The sequence below is a fragment of the Mustela nigripes genome, chromosome 13 (genome assembly GCF_022355385.1).
Source record: "Mustela nigripes isolate SB6536 chromosome 13, MUSNIG.SB6536, whole genome shotgun sequence".
NCBI lineage: Eukaryota > Metazoa > Chordata > Mammalia > Carnivora > Mustelidae > Mustela > Mustela nigripes.
The window spans coordinates 141,516,017-141,529,816 of NC_081569.1; the positions used below are offsets into that span (position 1 = coordinate 141,516,017).

The 13,800-nt window shown below is 57.5% G+C and overlaps 2 long non-coding RNA genes across 5 annotated transcripts in view; both read right to left on the bottom strand.

Annotated features, from left to right (window-relative positions):
• The window catches only part of LOC132000266 (uncharacterized), a 5,240-nt gene extending 4,210 nt beyond the window's left edge, over positions 1–1,030 (bottom strand). Inside the window, exon 1 of the long non-coding RNA XR_009399236.1 lies at positions 762–1,030. This is a non-coding gene — a long non-coding RNA (uncharacterized LOC132000266). The remainder of the gene's footprint in view (positions 1–761) is intronic.
• A 4,249-nt stretch (positions 1,031–5,279) lies between these two features.
• Positions 5,280–12,228, bottom strand: LOC131998929 (uncharacterized). Of its 4 annotated transcripts, none has more exons than XR_009398942.1 (4): positions 11,937–12,228; positions 10,387–10,614; positions 6,093–6,153; positions 5,280–5,451 (listed from the first exon to the last, which is right to left on the bottom strand). It is a non-coding gene; the product is annotated as an uncharacterized LOC131998929 (long non-coding RNA). The 4 variants fall into 4 exon arrangements; XR_009398941.1 differs by having other exon boundaries at positions 5,280–5,507; positions 11,937–12,227; XR_009398940.1 differs by having other exon boundaries at positions 5,280–6,153; positions 10,387–10,600; positions 11,937–12,225.
• Between the last annotated feature and the right edge of the window lie 1,572 nt (positions 12,229–13,800).

The following is a 13,800-nucleotide window of genomic DNA, read 5'->3' on the forward strand; positions in this document are numbered from 1 at the left end:
CCCCCCCCCCCCCCCCGCCCCCGGGCCCAGCGGGGCTGCCGGGCCCCTCCCCCCACACCCCAGCCTGCCCCGCCTCTCAGGGCTGCAGCAAGGTCCGGCAGCCCAGACTCAGGACGGCTCTGGGGCTCAGCCAGCCCCCATGTGGCTTCTGCAGTCTGCCCTTCTGGATCCATTTTCCCTTGTAAGGATTTTCCCTTTGACTTGTTTTGTTCCTCTGACAGGTTTTTATCTCTGAAGTTGCTCTTGCATGAGGCGGCCGGCTCTTCTGGCTGTTTTCCTCCCTCTCGGGCCTTTCCGGGCTTGGGGGGGAGCGGGGGACTCAGAGCAGTGGACACCCCTGCCACCGCGTCCTAGGGGCCTTCACCACCCATCTGCCCCCACCGGCGGAGCCCCAGAGTGCCGGAGGGACGACCACAGCGCTGGCAGGGCTCCCGCTCCAGGCTTCTTTGAACCACAATGTGGGGAGGCTCCTGCACCCCCACGCCCCACGCATAGACACACATGTGCGCGCGCGCGCACACACACACACACACACACACACACACACACACCCCTGTGGTCCCATGAGGAAAACCGTCCCCAACCAGGAGTGAGCTGCCCAACACCGGATGCCTTCTGAGGCTTGTCCTGACCCTGGGGCCCGGGCACGACGGGTGTTTTCCCTGAATCCGTCCGCCTGGAAAGCAGGTGCCAGAGACGCGGGCCTCTGCTGTCCTCCGCCACCTCCTCCCGCCAGCGGCCGGCTCAGGGGTGGGGCTCACCTTCAGCATCCATTTGCGTGGCTGTCTGCCCACCGCTTCCGCCGGACAGCTCTTCATGGTGTGTACAAGCATTCTAGAAAATGCTCTAAGCTCCACAGGCCCCCGGGCCCCGGGCCATTAGAGATGACAGAGCCGGCCTTGCAAGGCTTGGGCAGACAATGAGGGGAGCAGTTTCCTCTGAGGGGTGAGGACCTCGCCCTCCCAGCCTCCCGCTGGCCTGCTTGGCTCTCACAGGGGCCCTGCCCGCCTCGTGCTTCCCTCTTGCTTTCCGTCCCCCGCCGGCTGGACTTTGGATGTATTTTCTTTCCCTTGCTGCCAGCCTGTCACGTTGGTCGCTGCCCTTCCCCCAGTACCTCCAGGATTGTACTTTCCTCTGAGGTTTTCCGCCAGCATAAACCTCCAAAGTATTTGCTTTGGTGTGTAGTGATACTCATATTCTTAGTGGGACAAAAACCCCAAAACAAAAGGATGCCTGATGGCGGCAGGTGCCCAGGTGAAGTGGGGATCCTGTGAGCCCGGCTGCCTTGCCTGGAGCTTGCTAAACTACAACTCCAAGCAAGATACTGAGAAGCGGCCCCCAGACTTTAGTTCAGAGCACACCTGACTCGGAGTCTGATAAAGTCATGGAACTGTAAAAGGAGGAAATCCTTCGAAGGGCATCGAGCCAGGCCCCTTATGACCATAGCAGCTCAGAGAGGGAAAGGACTGGCCCAAGGCCACACAGCCCGTTGATAAGTGTGGTAAGACGGGGCTGGGAGGGCTCTCGGCTCCTGCTCTGACCGTTAACATGGTGAGCAGCGGCCCAGCTGTCATGAAGGTGTGATTCACACACCAGTCTGGGCACCAAGCTCGGCACACCAGTCTGGGCCAAGCATTCACTGCGTGTGGGCACCCCCATGCTTCTGCCTCACCACACTCACCTGAAGAACCCACCCCTCCCCCATCCCAGGGGGCACAGTCTGTACCCAGCAAGGAAGCCTTCCAGGCCACGCTCTCTGGTCAGAGCTCCGCGCTCCAGCCCAGCCCCCGCCATCAGAGTCTTTTAAGAATTTGAACTAAGGACAGTTGCTGAATCAGCCTGAGCTGGGCCTGAGGACATGAGATCCCACCGATGCAGAGTGTGACATCTCCGTGTAGTACATCCTAGGTTTCCAGGAGCGTCCCCAGCCCCGCTCTAGGCCCCTGCCCCTCCCCAGGGGCCTTGTTGGCTCTCCCTCAGCCCACAATGAAGTGAGGCCCCGGTGCTCCAGGGGCAGGATGAGACCAGGGCTGGGGAACAGAGGGGGACATGATGAAGGCCGCCTGGGCTCCAAAGGGTCCCACATCCTTGAGAAGGGGAGCAGACATCTCAGCAGCACCGGGGAGAGACGGATGCTGAATGCTGAGGTGTCCCAGGCTGAGGGCCCCATCCCCAGGACCACCCCTGCAGTCCAGACAACACGGCCTGTGGCCCCACCCAGCTCCGGATCCTTCTGGACACCTGTGTTCATCTCCAGGCGCTCCCAGAATGGATGACGGGGAGTTGGGAGCCTTTAACACAATAGACAGTCTGTCGTGTTCTGGAGGCCATGAGTCTGGGACCAGGGCGTCTGTGGGGCTGTACTTCCTCTGAAGTCTTCAGGGGAGGATCTGTCCTTGCCTCTTTCTCACAAGGTGACCACCATGCCATTGATGGTTCAGAGCCCATTGACGGGTTTAGGGCCTGTATGATCTCAACTGATCACATCTGCAAAGACTGATGTCCAAATTAGGTTATGTTCTGAGGTTTCGGAAGAACGTGAATTTCTTGGGGGAGGAGATGACGTGATTCAACCCGACACAGCCCCATGCTCTCTAAAGAAGGAAGGCCCCATGTACCTTGAGGGGTCATTGGGTGTGAAGACAGCATGGGGACTCCATGAGAGGCCCGGCCTGTCTCTGTCACATCATACTGTCTCTGTCGCATCAAACCAGGGCAGTGATGGTGCCAGGAGAGCCAGGGTTCGAGGGGAAACTGAAGGCCTGTGGGAAAAGGGCAAGAGCGTGGAGCAGAGGGGAGCCCCAGAAAGAGAAGCCGCCAGCCCATCTTCCTGTCCCCGCTGTGTGTGGCCTCCCTTTCCTGGTGCTGGTTTGCACAGCGCAGTAGACATCTGTGGTTCTGTTGGCCCCAAAACCCAGGCTTTTCCTTCCCCACTGTGGTCCTTAGAGTTCGGGCGGGGCTGAGCCAGCAGGGCTCCCAGCGGGGCTCCTAGTGGGGTACATGAGCCGCGCCTGGCCCAACGGCCCACGCCGCCCCTCTGCACCCCATGGTTGTCCACTCGGGACACCAGGGCAGGGGTGGACCAAATCAAGGCTCTGAAGGGGCGCTGAGATTGCCAAACGGCAGAATGACCCTTGGAGTCACCTTGCCACCTCCCACCGCACAGGGACGGGAGGCTGGACAGACGCCGAGTGCAGAAGAACAGACACGGGCTCTGACATCATGCGAGCCATTGAACGCTGGACTCCCTGATCACAAGAACCAGGCATTTCCCCTGAAGCCAGCCGGAGGGGAGTTTCTATGCTAGTGGCCACACCTGTGCCCGCTGCCAGCTCTGGCCACCTGCAGGGACCGAGTTTCACAGAAGGCATGTCTGACTCAGTACCAGGAGTGCACACAAGACCCTGCTCACACTCAGTCCCCAGGAGGGTCACAGACGTGCGCCAGGGCCGAGGTCAGAGACCAGGTCTCAAGCACAGATGGCCAAGACCACGTCCACGCTCTAGACCCTGAGCCACCAGACCTATCCCACCATGGCAGTGGAAGGAAGCGCCAGGCGATGCGCAGCTTCCAGGGCCGTCTAAGCTCCTCGATCCCTGAACTCTAAGGCCCCCAGGCCCTGTACATGCAGCCTCCCTTGTAAGACGAGGGCCAGGAGAGTTCTGGAAAATAAGCGTGGAGTTTGGGGCCCATGTGAGAGAGAAGACTACCTCTGCAAGTGCACAGGTGTCAGGAATGGAGGAAGCCCATGGTGGGCAGGAGGCAGAATCGCTGGTCCAAGGCCAGCCTCTGGGGGTGAGGGGTGTGCCTTGTGATGGAGGGATATGGGGTGCAAACCACGTCTTAGGGGGCTGCTGGCCAGACCCTGCCACCTTCACAGCCCCTCAGGGTCTAGTTCCTTTCTGTGAAATGAGGCCTTGGTCTTTATGAGTACCGTCCATTACCAAGTTTCAAGGTCACCAACAAGTAGGAGGCCTGGGGCTGGAGCCCACCGTTTCCCAGGTGACCACAAGGAGACCGGCCAGAGATCGGGTTTGTGGGTCTCCACGGAGATAGGACCAGGATCCCAAGACCCATTGGTCTGTCCTTCCTCTGACCTGAAGCAGGAGCAAGGCCAGGAAGAAGATCATCTTCAAGGCCTGGGGTCTTCTAGGCCACCCCCGCTGTTCTACAGAAGGAGAAACTGAGGCCTGGGGTCCTCGGGCAAGGGCGGAGCTGGACGCCTACCCCACCACCGTCGCCCATGGAAACCTGGCCCTCATGAGCACCAAAGTGGCCTTCCTGCAGTGGGCCACAGAGAGACCTGTGTCAACGTCGCCCTCTCGGCAGCCCCGAGAGTGGCATGACAGCGACTGCCAGGTCGAGTGTGTGCGGGATGGGGAACAGGGTCACAGCAGGGAGGCAGACTTTGGGGCCCCGGGCCGACAGGAGACAGTTTGGTCCCAGGTGGTCTTTGGATTCCGCCTGGGGCTAAGTAGAGGTCCTTGGCCACTTCGGCTGGGTTATAGAGCAGCGATGATGGAGAAAGAAGTGGTGTCGTCCCTTCAAGCTTTGGAAGGGCACCAGGACAGGCCCTGCGGGGTGCCAGGGGACCCCAAGAGCAAGGCAGCCCCTCTCCTGGCCTCACTTGACCCCCCGTGAAATGAGGACTTGGACCAGAAATTGTCCAGGGTCTTCTGCCTCCCATGTTTTGGGAACCACAGGAACTAGAGCTGACCTGGAAGCAAGCAGGAGGGTTGAACCTGAGGGTTCACTTTCTGGAATCCTAGTGTTTTCTTCGGTTTTCTTCCTAGGGTCCCAGTATTCTCTTGGAGGAGTGAGTTTATAAAATGGCATGACCTTGTTTCTCTCTTTAATACAGAAAAACACAGTCGAGGAATGAAAGGATGTTGTGCCCCCCCCCCCCCAGAAACCCCTGTTGAGGGAGAGGAGCCCCAGAGGGCACGGAAAAGGTGAACAGTGGAAACCCACAGCTCCCGGCCCAAGGCCTCACCTCCAGCATCCCGGCAGATGGGGGCTCGTGGCCTGCACCCCCACACCTCCAGGCAGGGTCCTCCCCTCCCTAGACCTCGGTGTCATCATCAGCAGAGGTGGTCGAATGGTAATACCCGTCTCCTGGGTCCTCTAAGGACCTGGCGAGTTAGAGGCCCTCCCTCAAGCACCTGGAGGAGAACTCACGACGAGGAAGGGGCTCCCGGAATTCGCCCCTAGCAATGCCCCCACCTGTCTTCTTCCCCTTTCTTAACTTAAAAAGGATCGGACTTTGTTTAGCATCTTGCTTTCCTTGACGTGTTTATTCGAGAGATCTGTCCATCCCAACACACGTGGACGGAGGCACCTCCCTCTCACTCAGGAGCCTTGAGGTCCACGGGCCCACCTTCTGTCCCCGTTTCCGGCCCCAGGGCCACCAGGAGGACGTCCAGTTCCCAGAAGTGTTGACTCCGGCCCGTGCTGCGTATGCATTTTCAGCGTGGCTGGATTAACACTTCCAGCGCCCAGCGTCCCACCTGCCAGCCCAGGGATCACTGCGGTCTGGGTGGGTTCCCATCTGCCCCAGGCACCCCCTCGGGGACAGCCTTGCAAGGCCATGCGGGGACCACACTGGCCGCAATGATGCGGCAGAGACACGGGGCCCGGGCGTGGGCTCCAGCACGGAGAGATATCTCAGGGACCCCGGGGGGGACGGACAGGAGCCACAGCCAGCAGCCAGGTGCTCACCCCCTCAGGCGAGCCCAGCTTTGGGCTCCTGGGATATTCTGTAGAGAGAGTCCCTGGGCTGGGAAGTCAGCTGGGATGCTATCCGCCCGCTTTCCCTGAGCCTCTCCCGAGGCAGCCCTCTGCAGCCCCGGGCTGGCCGGGACGCTGGCCTTGGGGCCCTTCGGGCAGCCTGTGGAGACAGCCCACTGTGTGGCCTCCTTAGCAGGTTCAGCCGGCGACGTGGAAACAGCCAGACACTGTTCTGAGCCAAGCCCAGCAGGGCTGCTGCTGGAGCCAACCCAGGTCACCCATTCGAGTGACCACAAAACAATGAAGCCCATCTGCTCCTGCACCATGACTGGCCTAGAGAAGGTTCCAGAAGAGAGGCTGCAAACCTGTTTGCAGTGAAGGTGGCCCAGCTGGGTAAGGAGGCAGCCTCCAGGGTGACAAGGGGACCTGTTGGGAAAGGCTGAAATTTAGCTCACTGGTTGAGAGAGTCACATGCTGGCTCTAGTCACCTGCCTTGACCGCCGCTTGGGCCACAGCCTCCAAGCTTGGCCGTGTCTGTGGCTTTGCAGACACGGTTCCCTGTGCTCTGCCTGCCGCCACCTGGCCCTTTGCCCCCTCCCTGTGGCCACTAAGTCATGGCCTTGTCCTCCAGACATGAGTCTCCAGGGGTCACAGCTTGTGTCTCTTCACGTCTGCGCCTCTGTAGCCCAAAGCAGTCATGCCCCCAGGACAGTTCTCAGACCCCACGTCGCCCCCGGGGAAGGCAGCAGAGGTGCACAGGAGGGCACGAGAGGACACACTTTCGCTGACCGTCCAGCCCAGCAAAGCTAGAAACCGTCAAAAAGTAAAAATTCCATTTGTAAACAAGATCGAATTATTCAATTGTGAAACCAGGGTCCGTGGAATTTAAAATAATTTAATATGAAACAATATCATTTGAAATGCTGGCCAGCCAAGGACCTGGGGGTGGCGGACAGGGGAAGGGGGGGGGAACCTAGTCTCCTGTGGCCAGACACGTGGAGCCCGGCCTCAGGGAATACCAAGTCACGGGTCGACAGGCCAGACGGACAGCCGACTGCGCGGCTGACCCCTGTCCTCCCAGGGTCACCGTCATGAGAGGCAAGCGAGACACTAGCCGTTCAGAAAGCAGCGCCGGGGAGCAGGGGGTTCTGGTTAGGTGGCATATACTCCAGGCCAAAAGGGAGACCCAGGTGGAGCCCAGGGGAGCGCACACCCCGGGCCTCGCAGGTGCTGTCCGGGACCCTCCAGGCAGTCCCTGATGGTGCTGAAGAGCTGAGGACAGCACTCAGAGGAGGCACAGGGAAGACAAGCACTCAGAATAGAAACAGCGACCGCTTCTGACCCTGGCTGTGTCTGCACTGCCGGCGTGACCCGGGCAAGCAAGCCAAAGCCAGCCTCTGTTTCATCGTCTGCGCAATGGGGATAATCCCAGTCCTCATTCCCTGGGGGCAGCGAGGATCGGAAAGCCTTCACGTGCCCACCCCTGAGAGCCGACGTCCCCGACAGACAGGAGAGTTCCAGGTAGGAGGTGTGACGCACTTGGCACCATCAACAGATGCCTGTGGCCGGGAGGCACGGCGCAGGTGCTCCAGCTGCCTGTGCAGGCGGCTGGCTCAGGATCCCGGCCGCAGTGCCTGCGGGGGCCCAGCAGAAGGATGGTGCGGGCAGGGCCCAGCAGATCCTGGTACAGCAGCCCCCCGCCTCCACGTGTCCTGCCTCAACACAAACACAATCGGGAATATTTCGGGACTGGAAGCGCTGGAAAAACAAACCCAGGGAGCCCAGACAAAGAGCGCAAATGCTGACTTTCATGTCACAGCCAGAAACCACGTGTTCATCAAGCCACCTGCAGGCTCGTGGCTCAGCAGAGAGGCTCAAGCTTACTGTGTTTAGAAACCAAGCTAGCCGAGCAGCTGGGGTGCCGCCTCCCTCCGGCCTCTCAGATCCCATGCCCACCATGGAGCAGCCCTTGGGGCTGCCTGGGATTTCAGCTTGGGGACAGGCACCGGTGCCTCTGGGTTTCCCATCACCTGGGAATCAGAGGGGCAGAGTGGGACCTTTCCACCACTGCAGTACCACCTGGGCACCTCTCCCAACACAGAAGGGTCTGAAAACACCCAAGGTTACCTGGCCAGTGAGTAGCAGAATGCCCACGAGGCCCCCGACTCCCCAGACGACCCCCCCCCCCCCCCCCCCCCCCCCAGCCCCCCCCCCCCCCCCCACTGCCCTGGTCTCCCCAGCCACCATCCTGCTCTTGCAAACCTGCTACCTATGGGCTCAGGGCAGGCTCCAGATCCCTCCTACCCTTTGAGACAACGATGCTGAGAAGTGTTATTTTTATTCGTCCCCGAGCCTTGCCAGATTACATTGTCAAGGCCAGCACTTTGGAGATATTCCCTTGGTTTCGCAATTCACGCGGTGACTAACACATGTTACATTTTGAAAACCTCTCTTGGTAAAAATTTAAGCTGAATTGTAAATACATAAAAGTCTCGATGTTAATGGGGTGCATGATTTCTCGGTGGCTGTTTTGTAATCCCGAGATTCAGAAAGGATGTGGAATTCTATAAAAATGGATAACGAGCTCCTGCCCAGAGCTGCCCTTTGAAACCATCACTACGGGCAGCAAAGCAGCCCTTACGGCCGTCCATCGTTACGTAAGTTACAAAATCACTTCGAGTTTCCTGCCTCTGACTGGCCCAGGACACTTTGTGGGGTGATCAGAGCAGGGCAGAGCAGAGGACAGAGTCCCTCCATGGGGCATGAGCCCACGTTCATGGGTGGGGTGGAGACACGGAGACATGAAGTTGTGGTCAGGGGTAGAGCAGGACTCCATCCCAGGCCCCAGGCCTCTCTGCACTGTGGGAGACCCCCGGCCCCTGCTCCTGAGCACCTGTGTCCCTGGTCACTCACTCTGCATCCACATCAGCTGATTACACCGGAGTGGCCCCACCTGGGACAGTCCGTGCGTAGATGGACAGGCGGGGTCTCTGCTGGAGCATCCAAACTAGGACATGAGAGAGGACGGGGCCGATGGCCACAGGACAGATGTTCCCATGCACGATGGCATTGCCATGAGAAGGCGACAGGGAGTCAAAACAGGGAGGACACAAGTCGAGTGTGGCAAGGAGCGGCATCGGCTGTGAGAGAGGCTGGTAAGGGAGTGAGCCCGGGGCTCCCCCGGTCCCTGTGGGCTCAGGTGGGTGGCAGGCGCCCAGAGGGCGGGCAGCCCCTCCAGGCCCCGCCAGCACCTCCCTCACACCCCTGATTTATTGCCTTGGTGGATAACGCTTATCAGTCTGTAATCATCCTGTTTCTTCTTTCGTTTACCGTTCAATGCCAGTCCCCTCGCTGGACTGTAGACTCCGGGCACTCAGTGTCCTGTCTGGCCGCCTCCCCGTCATATCACAGAGCCCGGCCCCGTGTCCGGGCATAGTGGGCGCTCAGGAATCGCTTGTTGAACCCGTGCATCTCTGACAGAACCAGGGAGCCTCCCCATTCCGGCTGCCCCACCGCAATGGGTAACCATAAAAAGTGCAACCAGAGGCAAGGGCTGCTCCACAGACAGGCAATAGCGAGGTGAGGTGGGACCTCCCCCACCAGCAGAAGGCTGGCCATGCACCTCGAGGCAAGTGTACCATCCAACCATCTCCAGGGAGAGCACTGATTTTCTTCCAAGTTCATGGCCAATCTATCCGGGATCCTCCGGGGGTCCCACCCGCCTCCAACCCCCATGGCTGAGCTGCCTGCCAAGCCCGGGGACTCGGGCCATCAAAGCATGGTCTCCTCGATGCTGTGGGACCCCCAGCCAAGGCCCCTGTCACCTTATTGTTGTTGCAATAAAGCTAACAACAACAACAACAAAAAGGTCCAGCCAAAGATAAAACGTGGAGAAGGTGCTTTCTGAAGAAACGTTCACGGCTATGAAAGAACTCAATTTGGGAGGGTCGCACGTGCTTCTTTTCTGTGATACCTAAGTGGGCAAGGAGCAGCCCAAGCTCTGGAGACCCCCATGTGGGCAATAGAGCGGTGGGAGACGGACCCAGGGATGCTCACAGGACGGTGCAACGGTGACCTAGGCACAGAAGAACAGCCCAGGGGGAGGGCCAGCTCTAAAGGGGTGTCATCCGGAGGTCCCCAAAGGAAGGAAATTTCCGTTGTCTCTTGCCATTTTAATTCGGCCGCTCTAGGATACCTGTCCTATTAGAGCCAGCGGAATTACTCAGCTTTCGGTAATAAAGGAGTTTTTCTAGGTCATGCGGGGAAGTGCTTTAAAGTTATCCTTTTTCTTTTATTACAGCAACGACTCACAATGCTTGAAAGGACATTTCCCTTAATTCAATTACCAAGTGAGCTAAACGCATTTGCTGAAGATAATTAAGAACCTTTATAAATATGAAACAATTATCCCATCAAAATGCAGTGCTCGATGTTATTATTCAAGCTAGCTTTTCAATCAAGCCTCCCTCCTTCCAAAGCAGTTCCAGAGCATTCCAGGCCCGCCTTCCCTGGTTTTTCCAGGCACAGCTGCCTGTGTCCAGGATCACCCGGTCAGGCCATGTCGTCCCGTGAGCTTTTCACCATGACGCAAGGTTTTGCCCACATCCACCTCGCCCCCTGCACCACGAGCTGCCCACGGCCGAAGCTCTCCCTGCTCACCTCTAGGGCCCTCGCCTTGGCCCAGAGCAGGTATCAAAAGACAACGTGACATGGCCCAGAGGAGCCTGGGGAGACAAGAGGACCATCCATGGTCAGTGCGTTCTCCAGCTCGGATGCTTCCAGTGGGAGTCTTCGGTGGGAAGACTGCGGACACATCGACTTCAAGTCTGGACCAATGTCAGCTTCTTGGTACTGGCACACGTCCCACGGTGACCTGGGGGAAACTGGCTGAGGGGTGTATGGGAACTCTGAAATTACTCTAAAACTAAACATTATTGGGGCGCCTAGGTGACTTAGCTGGTTGAGCTCCCAACTCTTGTTTTCAGCTCAGATCCCGATCTCAGGGTCCTGGGATCGAGCCCCGTGTTGGGCTCTGTGTTCAGCGAGCAGTCATCTCAAGGATTCTCTCTCTCTCTCTGCCCCTCCCCCCACTCCTGCTCACGCACACTCTCTCTCTCAAATAAATCTTAAAAAAAAAAAAACTTTCAAAATTAAATGTTTATTAAAAAAACACAAAGGCCACAAAGTGACTGAATTGTGAATTGTGACAAGCAGAAAGGCAGATTCGTTACTGCCCGGTAGTCCCCATCTTTAGAAGCCTGCATGGGACCACCCCCCCCAACCGCCCCCAGTTCCAGGGCAGGAACAGCAACAGCAATGTTCTATCGTGTGCAGGGGCGGGCTGGGAAGGAGGCACCCTTCTGCTGGAGCTGTGTTTGATATCAGGTGCACCAGAGCCGTCCACAGCCCTACAGTAACAACAAGCATCAATGCACACCTCCCGAGAACCTGACCTCCAGAGGGGCCAGGCCAAACCCTCAGAGCTGCATTGGGAAAATCACGATCAAACCATAATAATATCTACAATTAAAATCTGGGGAGGGGGGGAGCGCCTGGGTGGTTCAATGAGCTAAGCCTCTGCCTTCGGCTCAGGTCATAATCTCAGGGTCCTGGGATAGAGCCTCACATGGGGCTCTCTGCTCAACGGGGAGCCTGCTTCCCCCTCTCTTTCTGCCTGCCTCTCTGCCTACTTGTGATCTCTGTCTGTCAAATAAAATCTTTAAAATAAAGTAAAATTAAATTAATTTTTTTTTTATAAACTCACAAATATTTCAACATTTTTCTGTGGTCGGCAAAATCGAACAGATGTTCATGAGCCCCTGAGAATGGTGCTAAGACGCACCCTTGCGCGGTCTCTGGCAGACCTAATGGAGAAGTGGGGTCCCCAGGCCGCGCTTTGCAGCTAAGTGACCCAGAGCGACTTTCTTAACCACCGCACCTTCGATCCGTCCCGTGAGAACCAGGGATAATGATGCCTGCTTTGCAGGCTTTTATGAGGACGGCCTGAGTTAATGGGTGTGAAAGCCCTCACTCGATCTTGGCCCCCAGGAGGAGATCGATAGGGACCCGCTGCCTTTCTGAAACATCCCAGCCATCCGAGCGGACCGCAGCATGTCCAGCTTCTAAGCGCTCCCGAGACAGCCTCAACTACAGCCTGCCCACAATAAAATCAAGACCTCTTGATTTGGTTCCGCAAGCTGTCTCGTTACCTGAAATTAGAAGTACCGGAGAGCCGTCTTGCCCTGAGTGCTGTGCGGCACCCCACTCACCAGCCGAGGCCGACGCGTAGGTTTCCCAGGGTGGCTGCCTCCGGGGGGTGGGGCGGGGGCCTGTCTTTATCTCATCCTTCCTCCAGGCCCGGGACTCAAGCTCCCTCCCCACACGAAACCAGGGGAGGGTGTTTATGAAGAGCGCTGACCAAAGTCGAGGCTCCACCCAGAATTTCCCTGTTTGCTTTTGGTCCTCCCGGGTGAGCTGGCGGGACAGCCTGGGAACTCGCGCTGCCCCTATGACAGTCTCCGCATGGGTGCCAGGGCTGACCTCCCAGCGAGGTCCTCTGTGCTGCCGCTGCTAAGAGCTCAGACAGGCTCGTCCTTTTAGCTTAACTGCCACGGCTGAGCCCACAAGGGAGACTCGCTCCTTGGCATTCCCACAAGTGCTTCCCGGTTTGTTTAGCTTGGGAAATTAGGCAAGACAGGTAGAAAACTGTGGGTCAAACACAAGCCATTGCAAGAAACTGACTCACACTTTACCAACAGCAATTATTCCTTCTCTTTCCTCTAGCTGGCTCTTTACGTATTCATTCATTCAGCAAATATTCATGGAGCGGCCAACATGGGTCTCTGGGTCCTCTCACACCCTGACCTCACATGCTTGCAGACCAGGCCAAAGGTTGCCTCCCCCTGGGAACCATGTGCCAGGTCTCCTTGCCAGACACCATCCCTCTCTGTCCAGAGGATGGCCAGGGGAGGAGCTAGCTGTGGGATCAGACAGGCCTGGCTGAGAAGGAAGGCTCCAGGACCGCCGATGTGTGTCCCTGGGCAGGCTCCTGAGACTTTCTGCCTGTTTCCCCACCTATAAAGTGTGGATAATAATAACGCTTACCTCCTGAAATGAAATGCCTAAGAATGCGCCATAAAATGCAATGAACAGGGGCGCCTGGGTGGCTCAGTGGGTTAAGCCTCTGCCTTTGGCTCAGGTCATGATCTCAGGGTCCTGGGATCAAGCCCTGAATTGGGCTCTCTGCTCGGCAGGGAGCCTGCTTCCTCCTCTCTCTCTGCCTGCCTCTCTGCCTACTTGTGATCTCTGTCTGTTAAATCAATAAATAAACTTTAAAAAAAATGCAATGAACATCATTTGCAACATGCAACTGAGCTTGCAGAGGTAGAGGAGGCCCAAACCCAGAGGTCTAAACCGAGAAGATAGGAAAGGGAGAGTGACAAGCTGATCCCGACACTGAGGCAACCTCAGGGCATCGGGCAGTCCCAGCATCCTCTCAGGGAAGGTGCTGGCGTACAGGAGAGGGCCTTGGGCATGAGCAAGTTGGGGTGTTGGGACCAGCATATATGCTCAAAGCCAGGCTGGCTCAGAGGGTTCCCACTGCACGGAATGGGCATCTAGGTGAATTCCACCTGCTGGAGGACTGATGACTTCTAGCGCCCCCCAGGTTCAACGTTCCTCTTCCTCCAAGCGCAGATGAACGGGTTTCTGGCCCCTTCTGATTAGCCTGTTCTTGGGACTGGTTCTGGCCAAAGGGTACTGAGAAGAGATGTGAGCCACTTCTAGACTAAATCTATCAACAGCCAGTGCCAGACTTTCCAGAGCTATCTCCCACCCCAGTCCCCAGGTGCCTGTGGAAGCCACACACACAGATGACAGAGCTGTGTTGTGACTGATGAAACCTGGATCACTGACTGGCTCCGTCCATGGTGGACAGTTTCCTGGAGAGATGCTCAGATTCCCTGCGAACTTTCCAAGAGCTTCAAGAAATAAGCCTTTGTTGGGTTATACCAGTGAGAGGGCCTGTTTGTTACTGAAGCAGAATGTAGGCTACCCTGACTAACACAGCTGGCA